This window comes from Sus scrofa, chromosome 13 (assembly GCF_000003025.6).
Source record: "Sus scrofa isolate TJ Tabasco breed Duroc chromosome 13, Sscrofa11.1, whole genome shotgun sequence".
Lineage (NCBI taxonomy): Eukaryota > Metazoa > Chordata > Mammalia > Artiodactyla > Suidae > Sus > Sus scrofa.
In genome coordinates this window covers 75,628,026-75,643,719 of record NC_010455.5, presented here as the reverse complement: position 1 = coordinate 75,643,719, position 15,694 = coordinate 75,628,026, and the positions used below count along the sequence as shown (strand labels likewise).

Below are 15,694 nucleotides of genomic sequence, written 5' to 3'. Positions count from 1 at the left end.
AATAAACAGTTGGCATTTCATCTATTAATAGGTGAGGAGAGAGAGGGAGAGTGGGGAACAGTAAGCAGTAATCATAATACAGCATGGTAATTTAAAAATTAAAAAACTGTATAAAATTCTTATCACAAGAAAAAAAATCTGTAACTAGGTTTGATGACAGATATTATTAGACTACCGTGGCAATCATGTCACAATACTCACAAATACCAAATCATTACATTGTATAGCTGAAACTAATATAATATCATACCTTAATTATATCTCAATAAAAAATAAAGAAATAAATTTTTTTTTGGTCTTTTGTCCTTTCAGGGCTGCACTCGCAGCATATGGAGGTTCCCAGGCTAGGGGTCTAATCGGCCCTGTAGCTGCTGGCCTACACCAGAGCTACAACAACACCAGATCCAAGCTATGTCTGCAACCTACACCACAGCCCATGGCAATGTTAGATCCTTAACCCACCGAGCGAGGTCAGGGATTGAACCTGCATTCTCATGGTTCCTGTACTGATTCGTTTCCGCTGTGCCACGACAATGGGAACTCCAGAAATAAAATTCCTTTTTCTTTTTTTTTTTTTTTTTTTTTTTTGTCTTTTTGCCTTTTCTTGAGCTGCTTCTGCGGCATATGGAGGTTCCCAGGCTAGGGGTCAAATCAGAGCTATAGCCACCGGCCTACACCAGAGCCACAGCAACGCGGGATCCGAGCCATGTCTTCGATGCACACCACAGCTCAAGGCAACGCCGGATCCTTAACCCACTGAGCAAGGCCAGGGATCGAACCCACAACCTCATGGTTCCTAGTCGGATTCGTTAACCACTGCGCCACGACAGGAACTCCCAGAAATAAAATTCTTATAAAAACAAGGAGTTAATGCAATTCCAATTAGAAATTCCAATAGAATTCTTTTTTGGAATAAAATACTGCTTCTGAAGTTCAAACTAGAGGAATGATTAGATATAGACAATAAAACGGAAAAGAGAAAACTACCCTAAAAAAAGATCTAAAGGAACACTTACTGAATTTCTGGACGGGGAGAAACAGACTAATGAGTCATTTGAGAATGATAGATAGACTATGTAAAAACGTGAAACTTCTGTATTTTTTAAAATCTCATTAAAATTAAAAAATAAACTAAGAAAAACATTTGCGAAAGTATATCAAAGGATTTTTAGTATCTAGGTATCTTTTTAATAACTTGTTTCCACTATGTTCAAAGAAGGTACTCCATTATTTCAAGCCTTTGAATTTTGTCAAGGTTTATTTTATCGTCTAGCATATGGTCAATTTTGGCAAGAGTCGTTTGTGCTAGGAAAAGACATACACTCTGCAGTTCTCTGTGCAATGTTCTACATGTATGAATTAGGTCAAATTTGTTGATCATAGTGTTCAAATCTCTATCCTTACTAATGTTTGTCTCTTGTTTCAGCAGTTATTAAGAAAATTGGGTTAAAATCCCCAGCTACAACTATGGCTCCATCTAGTCCTCTTTGTAGTTCTGCCACTCTACAAAAAGACAGGGAGAGAGAAGGAGAGATTTAATATTGTCTCATAAGATCCTTACAAATTTAGATTTCTTTTTGTCTTAGTTTGAGTTCTCCCCAAAATGCAGATTTCAGGGCAGGTAGGTAACTGGAAGTGATCCCAGGAAGCACAGTGAAGAAATGGAGAGCGAGATCCAGAGAAGGAAGTAAAGCCAATAAAATATGTTACTGGGTTGATTTCTGCAGTAAGCAGTGGAGCCAAATCCCATAGGAAACTCACCAAGGAATCAAACAGAATATGTTTCAGAATTGTCCTTCTAAGGGATAAGATGTTGGAGAATTTATCCACTGATCCCAGGCCCTCCACTGGAAGGGAGTGTTAACTGCCCCACACTCCCAATTTCACCTGAACATCTTTCTAAGTTTCCAGAAGGAGAAGCATAGTATAGTAAGATGCTGGCAGTACACAGTAAACTATATGTAATATGCTGGTGAAATCAGGGGGCAAAGAAGATGTGACATAGGCCACAACTGCTATAGTTACCTATCCTGAGATTTCATATTTTATCATTATAAAGTGTTTCTCTTGAACTTTAATAATGGTCACTGATTATGCTTCAATTATGGTTTTTCTAATGTGAATATAGATAAACCATATTTCTAGTCAAAGTGTTTGCATAACATGTATTTTTACATTTTACTTTCAACTTTGCTGTATCTTTATAAACATCAGATGATTGAGTTCAATTATTTTTACCCAGTTGGACAACTTTTGTTTTCTAATTAGGCCATTCAGTACAGTTACATTTAATGGACATCTTTGGATTTAAATCTATCATCTTATTAAGCGCTACTTGTACTTAATACGCTCTACGTTCCTATGTTCCTTTTTCTCTCCTTTCTTGCCTTCTGTGGAAATGATAACTTCTTATTTCATTTTTCTCCTTCTACTAGCTTGGAAGATACATACTTTTAATGGTTCTCTCAAGATTAAAACATAGGTCTGTGACTTAATAAATCCAATGTTAACTAGTAGTTTTACCGATTACCAGGCAACCCAAGGACTAAGCAACACTTTAATTCCATTCGCCTCCCCAACAACTTGACTGAAATGCCATCATAGTTCTACATACATGTTCAACTTAATGTTCTTCTTGTTACATACAGTCAATATTCATCTAAATTTGCTTACACGTTTACTGTAACCTTTCATTTCTTCCTTTACCTCTTGAGCTTCCATTTAGGATCACTTTCCTTCTGCGTAAGGAACATTCTTTATTATTTCCTTGGTGCAGGTCTGCTAGTTACAAATTCTCTCAATTTTTGTAGATCTGAAAATATCTTTACTTCATCTATAGTCTGGGTATAGAATTTGTTTCTGGTTTGGGAGGGAAAAAAAGAGTCATTTCTTTGTGGACATCATTCTATTGTCTTTTGGCTTTCACTGTTTTAGTTGACAAGTCAACTGTTAGGAGCTGCTTATAGGTCATCTTTTTTTCTTGGTAAATATCTTGTTTTTTTCTTTGATTACTTTTCAGATTTTTTCTTTGTCTTTAGTTTTCAACCTAGGTAAACATTTCTGTTTATTTCTCTTGCTTGAGGTTCTTGGACTTCTTAAGTACATGGCCCTTCCTCACTTTGAGTAAAATCTCAGCCACTTTATCTTCAAATATTCCTTCCTCCCATTCTCATGCTTTTTTCTCCTTCAGGGATTCCCAGAGCATTCATATTAGACCTTCTCACTGTATCCTTTTTCTCTTACCCTCTCTTCTATATTTCCCATCATTCTGTCCACGCTTTATTCCAAACACTTCTTCTGTCCTATCTTCCAGTTCAGCAATTATCTCTTAATCTTTAAGGCCTTAATTTCAATCATTCTGTTTTTCAGCATTATGATTTCCACTCATCTTTTAATAGTTTCCAATTCTTTCCTGGAGGTTGCCACTCTCAAATATGAATAAGTTGTTCTTTGGGCTAGCTGTATAGCTATCCTCTTGGGAACTCCTTTCACCATTATTCTAGAGGCTTGTCCTGGCTCTTCCTCTTTTTACTTTTTTTTTTTAACTAACTCTTTGTCATCTTCTTCATAAGTGTACATCTCATTTTCATAGAACATACTTTTGAGATCTTATATCTGAAAATATCTTTACTCTCTTTTCACATCTCATTGAAAGAGTGATTGGCTGTAGAAGTTAGTAGTAAACTCGACTCAGGATGTCTTTAGTTACTATGAATATTTTAGACTTTAACATTTTGTAAAAGCAGACTGGGTGTGCATGGAGGACACAGTTAAGTTAGATTTTTTAAAATGTATTTGAAATCAAGTGCTAACGAGATAGGGAAGAATTACCAAACCAGAATCTGGGCCATGCTAAAAGTTGAGGGAGGTGAGCCCTGGGTTTAGGGCAATTATTAGCTAAAACTAGAAAAGGCAGCTGAGAGGATGAGAGGTCAAATGGGGATTTTGATAACTTTGAGAAACTAAGAAGATAAAAGATTTCATGCCCAATATCACTCAAAACCCTCCTGCTTTGAGCTGGGACCCTGAAAGGCTGCGCCCTAGGAGTAAGGATGGGACATATGTAGAAGAGGCCTTCTTGAAATTGCCACTCAGATGCAGACACTAGAATCTCTGAAATCAGTTTAAGATGATCTTAGAATGTTACTGCCTGTCCCCAGGCATCTCTGAAGTGCTAGGGCTTCCAGGAACTTGGAAAAAGCAACTTAAGATTTCTCCAAAGGAAAAAACATCATTCTGGGTCTTAAATTATTTCCTCAAATAATTTTGCAAATATAGTGCTTGATACTCACTCAGAAAGTAACCCTAGGGAGTTCCTGTCGTGGCTCAGTGGTTAACAAATCCGACTAGGAACCATGGGGTTGTGGGTTCGACCCCTGGCCTTGCTCAGTAGGTTAAGGATCCGGCATTGCCATGAGCTGTGGTGTAGGTTGCAGATGTAGCTCGGATCCCGCGTTGCTGTGGCTGTGGTGTAGGCCGGTGGCTACAGCTCCGATTTGACCCTAGCCTGGGAACCCCCATATGCTGCGGGAGCAGCGCAAGAAATGGCAAAAAGACAAAAAAAAAAAAAAAAAAAAAAAAGACAGATGCAATAAGAGATAGAGATCCATGGCAAATCTAGACCTTGGCATTATCAATTCTTCCTATCATTGGGAAGGTGCATTTAAAAAAAAAGCAAATAAAAAGATACAGTTACTAATTTCCAGGAAAACAAAAACATTGTACAAGAAATAAGTTTGATTATTATTATGCTACTTGATTCAGCTATGAATAGTATTTACCATCTTAATGATGTTAATACTGAATACTGACCAAACCAAAAATTAAGATATACAACCCTTGGAGTTCCCTTCGTGGCGCAGTGGTTAACGAATCCGACTAGGAACCATGAGGTTGCGGATTCAGTCCTGGCCTTGCTCAGTGGGTTAACGATCCGGTGTTGCCGTGAGCTGTGGTGTAGACTGCAGACGTGGCTCGGATCCCGCGTTGCTGTGGCTCTGACGTAGGCTGGCAGCTACAGCTCCGATTAGACCCCTAGCCTGGGAACCTCCATATGCCATGGGAGCGGCCCAAGAAATGGCAAAAAGACAAAAAAAAAAAAAAAAAGATATACAATCCTGACAGGATAACGGGATGGGAATCATATGTGAGAAAGCAAAGCCCTAATTTTTCATAATAGCAGGTCATTAGATAAATAGTTAAAACTGAAAATTAAAAAACATTACCATAAAATGTTATTTAGAAATATGAGGAGAATACCAAGAGAAAGAACTAAAGACACTGAAATACCGCCTCAGAGAAGCAAAGGTCAGAGGACTAGGGCAAACGATCACTTTTTTCCCTTATGAGCCTTGTAGAACCATTTTTCTTTTCATTTACTACATGAGGCAAGCCTAAATATTAAATGTGAAAAAAGACTGCTTAATTTATTTACCAGCATCTGGTTTATAGTCAGCACATGACAATATTTAAATATGTTAAAGAAAAAAAGAGGTAAAAAGAGGTTAATTGCTGAAAGGGTGGCATTAGGTAGGGAAATGGGGGCCAAGGTTTGAAAACCATCAGTATGGATGATATCATTTTAAATACAATTTGGGGAGCCATCAGTATGGGTGATATCATTTTAAATATAATTAGGAGATCAAGATGGCAGAAAAGTAAGACGTGGTGCTCAACTTCTCCAATATACACATTAAAAAAAAAATCATCTACATGTAGAACGATTCACATAAAACATCTACTGAACACTGGCAGAAGACTTTAAACATCCAAAAGGAGCAAGAAACCCTCCACACTAACTGGGTAGAACAAAAGGGAAAAGAGAGAGAAGGGAAAATAAAGGAATCAGGATGGGACCAGCACTCCTGAGAGGGAGCTGTGAAAGAGGCAAGTAATCCACACCATGGGAGGCCACCTAACTGGTGGGGAGACCAGCTGGATATTGAGAGGGAACCTTAAAGCCTTGGAGAAAATTGCAGCAGCCAAACTGAGGAAGGCAAAGCAGAGAGAAAGCCACACAAACCGCTGGTACTACTGCACCCAGACACCACAGCCTGAGACCCTTGGGCCGGGGCTGGGTGCTGAGACTCAAGCTCCGGGGAAGAGTACCAATGAGAGGACTAGGGTTGGCTGTGTGGAGACAACTTAAGATGCTAGGGAACAGTCTGCCATGGGCTAGAGAGAAGAACAAAACAGCAGAAAGAACCCAGGAGGAGGGCTGGGCCCACAAGAGAAGCAAGGCACCATTGTTGGGGACCAGGAGGAGGAGGGGTGGGACCACAATAGGAACATCTTTCTCTGCACACATGCAGGCACTTAGGTGGTAGAGCGCTCTTGCAAGGGCTGTGGATGGTGGGGACAAACCATGGCAGCCATCTCAGATTCCAGAGATGGCTGTGGCCCACCTCCACTAAGGGTCTGAGAACAAGCACCACCTGCTGCCCTGTAACTGCAGAGGAGGGCACTGAAACTGAGCACCACCCTTTGTCGCTCTCACTCCCCTGGGAATGCACACACCCAATCAGGACATCAGGCAGAAAACCAAATGAAAAAAACATGAAAGCAGTATAAAAGACCTGTGGGATAATATAAAGCAGGCCAATCTAAGCATAATAGGGATCCCAGAAGGAGACAAAAAAGTAAAAGGAATTGAAAATATATTTGAAGAAATTTTGGGTGAAAACTTTCCAATCTAAAGGAAACAGATATCAAGATACAGGAAGCACCAAGGACCCCACACAAGTGAAACTCAAACAGACCTACACCAAGATATATTATAATAAAAATGGCAAATGTTAAAGATAAGGAGTGGATTCTAAAGGAGCAAGAGAAAAAGAGTTAATTATAAGGGAACCCCCATAAGGGTATCAGCTGATTTCTCTATAGAAACACTACAGGCCAGAAGAAAACAGCAAGATATATTCAAAAATTTGCAGCCTCGAATACTCTACCCACCAAGAATATCACTTAAAATAGAAGGAGAAATAAAGAATTTCTCCAACAAACAAAGACTAAAAGAGTATAGCAATACTGAACCCATTCTGAAAGACATACTGAAAGGGCTCTCCTAAATAAAAGGTAAGGAGAAATAGGATGGAGGAAATCACAATTGGAAAGTAATCACTTAAATAAGCCAGTATACAGATCTAAACAAACAAACAAACAAAACTACTGTGAAAGTGACAATAAACCCAAGGAACAGCAAAATGATAAACATGAAGATGTAAAAAAGCACACCAAGGAGTTCCCGTCGTGGCGCAGTGGTTAATGAATCCGACTAGGAACCATGAGGTTGCGGGTTCGGTCCCTGCCCTTGCTCAGTGGGTTAACGATCCGGCGTTGCCATGAGCTGTGGTGTAGGTTGCAGACGCGGCTTGGATCCCGCATTGCTGTGGCTCTGGCGTAGGCCGGTGGCCACAGCTCCGATTAGACCCCTGGCCTGGGAACCTCCATATGCTGCAGTGCAGCCCTAAAAAGACAAAAAGACAAAAATACAAAAAAACAAAAAAAAACAAAAACAAAAAAAAAAGAAATACAAGATTTAAAACTTAAGCAAGCAGAGATGCAAAATACGATAACTGAAATAAAAAATTCATTAGAAGCAACCAACAACAGAATACAGGAGGCAGAACAAATAAGCGAGGTGGAGGACAGACTAATGGAAATCACCGATGTGGAACAAAAAATAGAAAAAAAGATTGAAAAGAAATGACGACAGTCTAAGAGATCTCTGGGACAACGTTAATCTCACCAACATCCGTGTTACAGGGGTGCCATAAGAAGAAAAGAGAAAGGACAGAAAAAATATTCCAAGAGATAAGGAACCACTCACTAAAATCCAGGAAGGACAATGAGTACCACATAAAATAAACTCTGAGATACATATTAATCAAACTGACCAAAATTAAAGACAAAGAGAAAAGCAGCTAGGGAAAAAAAAAAAATAACATAAAAGGGAACCCTGATGAGGTTATCAGCAGATTTTTTTCAGCAGAAACTCTGCAGGCCAGAAGGGAATGGCATGATGTGCTTAACATGATGAAAGGAAAAAACCTCCAACTTCCTTACTTTACCCAGAAAGCTCTCATTTCAGATTTGAAGGAGAAATCAAAAGCTTTACAGATAAGCAAAAGCTAAGAGAATTCAGCAACACTAAACCAGCTTTACAACAAATACTAAAGGAACTTCTCTAGGCAGAAAAGAAAAGGCCACAACTAGAAACAAAAATACCACAAATGACAAGGTTCACCAGTAAAGCATATATGCAGTAAAGATAGGAGATCATCCACACACAATTATGCTACCAAAATCAGAACTCGAGAGAAGAGGAGGGGTACAAATGCAGGACACTGCCGATGCACTTGCAATTAAGAGACCAAAAACTTAAAACAATCATGTGTATATACAGACTCTATATCAAAACTTCAGAGTAACTGCAAACCAAAAATCTACAACTGATACACACACAAATAAGAAATATCAACTCAAATACTAAAGATAGTCATCAAACCACAAGAGGAGAGAACAAGAGAAAAAGGGAAGAAAAAAGAGCAACAAAAACAAACCCAAAACAGTTACTAAAATGGCAGTAAGAACATACATATCAATAATTACCGTAAATGTTAATAGACTAAATGTCCCAACCAAAAGACACAGGCTGGCTGAATGGATACAAAAACAAGACCCATATGTGTGCTGTCTTCAAGATAGCACTTCACTTCTAGGGACACATACAAATTGAAAGTGAGAGGATGGAAAAAAATATTCTATGCAACGGGAATCAAAAGAAAGGTGGAGTAGCAATACTCATATCAGACAAAATCGACCTTAAAATAAAGAATATTATAAGAGACAAAGAAGAACATTACATAATGATCAAAGGATCAATCCAAGAAGATATAACAATTGTAAATATATATGCACCCAACATAGGGTCACCTCAATATATAAGGCAACTGCTAGCAACCTTAAAAGAAGAAATGACCAATAACACAATAATAGCAGGGGACTTTAACACCCCACTTACAGCAATGGACAGATCATCCATACAGAAAATCAACCCAGAAACACAGGCCCGGAATGAAGCATTAGACCAGATGGACTTAATAGATATATATAGGACATTCCATCCAAAAGCAGCAGAATACACATTCTTCTCAAGTGCACATGGAACATTCTCTAGGATTGATCACATTCTAGGCCACAAATCAAGCTTTGGTAACTTTAAGAAAACTGACATCAAATCAAGCATCTTTTCTAACCACAATGCTATTCAACTGGAAATAGACATTGAGAAAAAAAACCTGCAAAAACCACAAACACATGGAGACTCAACAACATGCTATTAAACAACCAATGGATCACTAAAGAAATCAAAGAGGAAATTAAAAAGTACCTAGAAGCAAAGGACAACAAAGATACAACACTCCAAAACCAATGGGATGCAGCAAAAGGAGTTCTAAGAGGCAAGTTTATAGCAATACAAGCCTACCTAAGGAAAGAAAAAGCTCAAATAAACAGCCTAACTTTGCATCTAAAGCAGCTAGAGAGAGAACAGACAAGACCTAAAGTTAGCAGAAGGAAAGAAATCATAAAGATTAGAGCAGAAATCAATGAACTAGAAATGAAGAAAACCATAGAAAAGATCAATGAAACTAAAAGCTGGTTCTTTGAAAAAATCAACAAAATTGATAAACCCTTAGCCAGACTTATCAAGAACAAAAGAGATGATTCAAATCAATAAAATTAGAAATGAAAAAGGAGAGGTCAAAATGGACATCACAGAAATACAAAGGATCATAAGACACCACTACATGCAACTATATGCCAATAAAATGGAAAACCTAGAAGAAATGGACACATACTTAGAAAAGCACAATCTTCCAAGAATAAACCAAGATGAAATAGAAAGGATGAATGAAGCAATCCCAAGTACTGAAACTGAAACTGTGATTAAAAAAAAAACTTCCAACAAACAGAAGTCCAGGACCAGATGGCTTCACAGACAAATTCTATCAAACATTTAGAGAAGAGCTAACACCTATCCTTCTGAAACTATTCCAAAAAATTGCAGAGGAAGGAACACTCTCGAACTCATTCTATGAGGTCACCATCCCCCTGATACCAAAACCAGACAAAGATATCACAAAAAAAGAAAATTATAGGCCAATTTCACTGGGGAACATAGATGGAAAAATCCTCAACAAAATAACTATCAAACTGAATCCAGCAATACATTAAAAGGATTGTATATCATGATCAAGTGGGATTTATCGCAGGGATGCAAGGATTCTTCAATACCTGCAATTCAATCAGTGTCATACATCATATTAACAAACTGAAGAATAAAAACCATATGATCCTGTCAGTAGATGCAGACAAATCCTCTGACAAACCCCAACACCCTTTTCTGATAAAAACCCTTCAGAAAGTGGGCATAGAGGGAACCTACCTCAACATAATAAAGGCCAAATATGACAAACCCACAGCTAACATCAATGGTGAAAAGCTGGAAGAATTCTACTGAGATCAGGAACAAGACAAGGATGCCTGCTCTCAGGACTACTATTCAGCATAGTATCAGAAGTCCTAGCTATGGCAATCAGAGAAGAAAAAAAAATAAAAGGAATCCAAATTGGAAAAGCAGAAGTAAAAGTATCACTATTTGCAGATGACATGATACTATACCTAGAGAATCCTAAAGACTCTACTGAAAACCTGTTAGAGCTCATCGATGAATTTGGAAAAGTTGCAGGACACAAAATTAAAACACAGAAATTGACTACATTTCTATATACTAACAATGAAAGATAAGAAAGAGAAATTAGGGAAATGATCCCATTTATCATCACATCGAAGAGAATAAAATACTTAGGAATAAACATACCTAAAGAGACAAAAGACCTGTACTCTGAAAACTATAAGATGCTCATGAAAGAAATCAAAGACGACACAAACAGATGGAAAAACATACCACGCTCTTGGATTGGAAGAATCAAAATGACTATAGTACCCAAGGCAATCTACAGATTCAATGAAATCCTTATCAAATTACCAAGGACATCTTTGCAGAACTAGAACAAAATATTTTAAAGTTGTTTGGAAGCACAAAAGACCCAGAATAGCAAAGCCATTCTGAGAAAGAAAAATGGAGTTGGAGGAATCAGTCTCCTCAACTTCAGACTATGCTACAAAACTAGTCATCAAAACTGTAAGGTACTAGAAATATAGATCAGAGGAACAGGATAGAAAGCACAGAATTGGGAGTTCTCATTCATGGCGCAGCAGAAACAAGTCCAACTAGGAACCATGAGGTTGCAGGTTTGATCCCTGGCCTGGGCTCAGTGGGTTAAGGATCTGGTGTTGCCCTGAGCTGTGGTGTAGGTCACAGTTGTGGCTCACATCTGTGTTGCTGTGGTTGTGGCGTAGGCCAGCAGCTGTAGCTCCAATTTAACCCCTAGCCTGGGAACCTCCATATGCCAGGTGCAGCCCTAAAAAAAAAAGCAAAAAGAAAGAAAGCCCAGAATTAAACTCATGCACCTACAGTCAACTCATCTATGACAAAGGAGGCAAGACTATACAATGGAGGAAAGACAGCTCCTTCAGTAAGTGGTGCTGTGAAAACTGGACAGCCACATGTAAAAGAATGAAACTAAAATACTCTTTAATACCATACACAAAAATAAACTCAAAATAGATTAAAGACCTAGATATAAGACCAGATACTATAAAACTCTTAGAGGAAAACATAGGCCAAACACTCTCCAGCATAAACCACAGCAACACCTTCTCAGATACACCTCTTAGAGTAATGACAATAAAAACAAAAATAAACAAATGGGACTTAAACAAACTTAAAAGTTTCTGCACAGCAAAGGAAACCCTAGACAAAACGAAAAGACAACCCACAGAATGGGAGAAAATATTTGCAAATGAAGCAATTGACAAGGGATTAATCTCCAAAATTTATAAACACCTTCTGCAGCTCCATACCAAAAAAACAAACAACCCCATGAAAAAAATAGGCAGACAATTCTCCAATGAAGACACACAGATGGCCAAAAATCACATAAAAAGATGTTCAACACCACTAACTACTAGAGAAATGCAAATCAAAACCACTGTGAGGTACCACCTCACACCAGCCAGAGCAGCCATCATCAAAAAGGCTATAAACAATAGACACTGGAGAGGGTGTCCAGAAAAGGGAACCATATTACACTGTTAGTGGGAATGTAAATTGGTGCAACCACTGTGGAAAACAGTATGGAGATTCTCAGAAAACTAAAAATAGAATTACCATTTGAGAAATAGCAACAACAACAACAACAAAAAAAAGACAAAAGACAAAAAAAAAAAAAAAAAAAAAAAAAAAAAAAAAAGAATTACCATTTGATCCAGCAATCCTACTCCTGGGCATCTATCCACAGAAAACCATGACTCAAAAGATACATGTATTCCAATGTTCTTTGCACCACTATATACAATAGCTAAGACATGGAAACAACCTAAATGTCCATTGACAGAGGCGTGGATAAAGAAGATGTGGTATATATAAACAATGGACTATTACTCCGCCATTAAAAGGAAAGAAATAATGGCATTTGCAGCAACATGGATGGACCTAGGAATTGTCATGCTAAGTGAGGTCAGTCAGACAGTGAGACACCAACATCATATGCTATCACTTATATCTAAAAAAAAGGACACAATGAACTTCTTTGCAGAACAGATACTGACTCACGGACTTTGAAAAACTTATGGTTTTCAAAGGAGACGGGTTGGGGGGTGGGGGATGTGCTGGGGGTTTGGGATGGAAATGCTATAAAATTTGGTTGTGATTATCACTGCACAACTATAAATATAATAAAATTAATTGAGTAATAAAAAAAACTATGAGATTAAAAAAAAAAACCCAAAAGCAGTTCTTAGAGGGAAGTTCATAGTGATAAAGGCCTTCCTCAAAAAAGAAGAAAAATCTCAAATGGACAACTTAACCTACTACCTAAAAGAATTAGAAAAAGAAGAACAAAAAAAACCCTAAAGGCAGCGGAACGAAGGAAATCACAAAGATCAGAGAGGAAATCAAGAAAATAGAGATTCAAAAACAACAGGAAAAAAAAAATCAATAAAACCAAGAGGTGGTTATTTGAAAGGGTCAACAAAATCAACAAACCTCTGGCCAGACTCACCAAGAAGAGGGAACCCAAATAATCAAAATAAAAAATGAAAAAGGAGCAATCTCAACAGATACTGCAAAAATATAAAAAACCGTAAAAGAATACTATGAACAATTATATGCCAACAAATTTGACAACGTAGAAGAAATGGACAGCTTTCTTGAGACATAGAGCCCATCAAAACTGAATCAAGAAATATATCATTTGAACAGAAATTACTAGAAATGGAACTGAATATGTAATAAAAACAGTCCCCACAAACAAAATTCCAGGACCAGGTGGCTTCATAGGCAAATTCTACCAAACATACAAAGAACTTATACCCTATCCTTCTTAAACTTTTCCAAGAGGTTGAAGAAGAAAGAACATTCCCAAAGACATTCTATGAAGCCACCATCACCCTAATACCAAAACCAGACAAAGATACTACCAAAAAAAAAATTATAGGCCAGTATCTTTAATGAATATAGATGCAAAAATTCTCAACAAAATTTTAACCAACCAACTGAATCCAACAACACATAAAAACATCATACACCATGTCCAAGTGGGATTCATTCCAAGTTCAACATAAGCAAATCAATCAACGTCATCCACCATATTAACAAAAAAAGTCAAAAACCACATGACCATCTCAATAGATTCAGAAAAAGCATTTGACAAAACCCATCATCCATCCATGATAAAAATTCTTACCAAAGTGGGTATAGAGGGAACATACCTTGCCATAATAAAAGCCATTATGACAAAGCCACAGCCAATATAATACTCAACAAATAAAAGCTGAAAGCCTTCCCGCTAAAATCTGGATCAAGACAAGAATGCCCACTCTCACCACTTTTTTTTTTTTTTCTTACCACTTTTATTTAAATAGTACTGGAAGTCCCAGCCACAGCAATCAGACAAAGAAAAGAAATAAAAGGTATCCAAACTGGACGAGAAGAGGTAAAACTGTCACTGTATGCAGATGACATGATACTATATACAGAAAACCCTAAGGATTCCATGTAAAATAAATGATCGATGAATTCAGCAAAGTAGCAGGATACAAAATTAGCATTCAAAATCGGCTGCATTTCTGTATACAAACAATGAAATATTAGAAAAGGAATATAAAAATACAATACCTCTTAAAATCACACTTCCAAAAATTAAATACCTAGTAATAAACTTGACCAGGAGGTGAAAGACTTATATGCTGAGAACTATAAAACATTAATGAAGGAAATTAAAGGGGATTCAAAAATGCAGAGATACTCCATGCTCCTGGATTGGAAGGATTAATATCGTTAAAATGGCTATATTACCCAAAGCAATCTACAGATTCAATGCAATCCCTATCAAATTATCCATGACATTTTTCACAGAACTGCAACAAACAATCCAAAAATTTATGAAACCATAAAGGACCCTTAATTGCCAAAGCAATCCCGAGGAGAAAAAACTAAGCAGGAGGGATAACTCTCCCAGACTTTAGGCAATGTTACAAAGCCATGGTAATCAAGACAGTGTGGTACTGGTACCAAAACAGACATATAAACCAGTTGAACAGAATAGAGAACCCAGAAATAAACCCAGACATTTGTGGTCAATTAATCTTCAACAAAGAAGTAAGAATATAAAATGGAAAAAGTCACTTCAGCAAGTGGTGCTGGAAAAACTAGAAAGCTGCATGTAAATCAATGAAACTAGAACATACCCTCATACCATGAACAAAAATAAATTCAGTATGGCTTAAAGAATTAAACACAAGGTAAGACACCATAAAATCCTAAAATAGAACACAGGCAAAACATTCTGACATTAACCATACAAATATTTTCTTAGGTCAGTCGCCCAAAGGAATAGAAATAAAAACAAAAAATAAACCAATGGGACCTAATCAAACTTGCAAACACAGCAAAGGAAACCATAAAAAAAAAAAAAAAAAAAAAAAAAGACAACCTAAGGAATGGGAGAAAATAATTGCAAACATGCAACTGACAAGGGCTTAATCTCCAAAATAAACAAACAACTCATACAACTCAACAGCAAAAATACAAACAACCCAATTGAAAAACGGGCAGAAGACCTAAAAAGACATTTCTTCAACAAGCACATGGAAAAATGCTCAACATCACTAATTATTAGAGAAATGCAAATTAAAACTACGATGAGGTACCACCTCACGCCAGTCAGAACAGCTACCACTAATAAGTCTACAAATGCTAGAGAGGGTTCGGAGATAAGGGAATCCCTCCTAAACTGTTGGTGGGAATGTAAACTGGTAAAACACTATGGAAAACAATATAGAGGTACCTTGGAAAACTAAATATAGAACTACTACATGATCCAGCAATCCCTCTCCTGCGCATATATCCAGACAAAACTTTCATTCAAAAAGACATGCACACCTACATTCACTGCTGCACTATTCACAATAGCCCAGATACGGAAACAACCTAAATGTCCATTAACAGATGAATGGATTGAGATGTGGTATAACACACAATGGAATACTACCCAGCCATAAAAAA

The 15,694-nt window shown here is 37.5% G+C and overlaps 1 protein-coding gene across 13 annotated transcripts in view; it reads right to left on the bottom strand.

Moving 5' to 3' along the window:
• Positions 1 to 15,694, bottom strand: part of CEP63 (centrosomal protein 63) — a 101,466-nt gene that overhangs the window by 63,368 nt on the left and 22,404 nt on the right. The window lies entirely within an intron of this gene.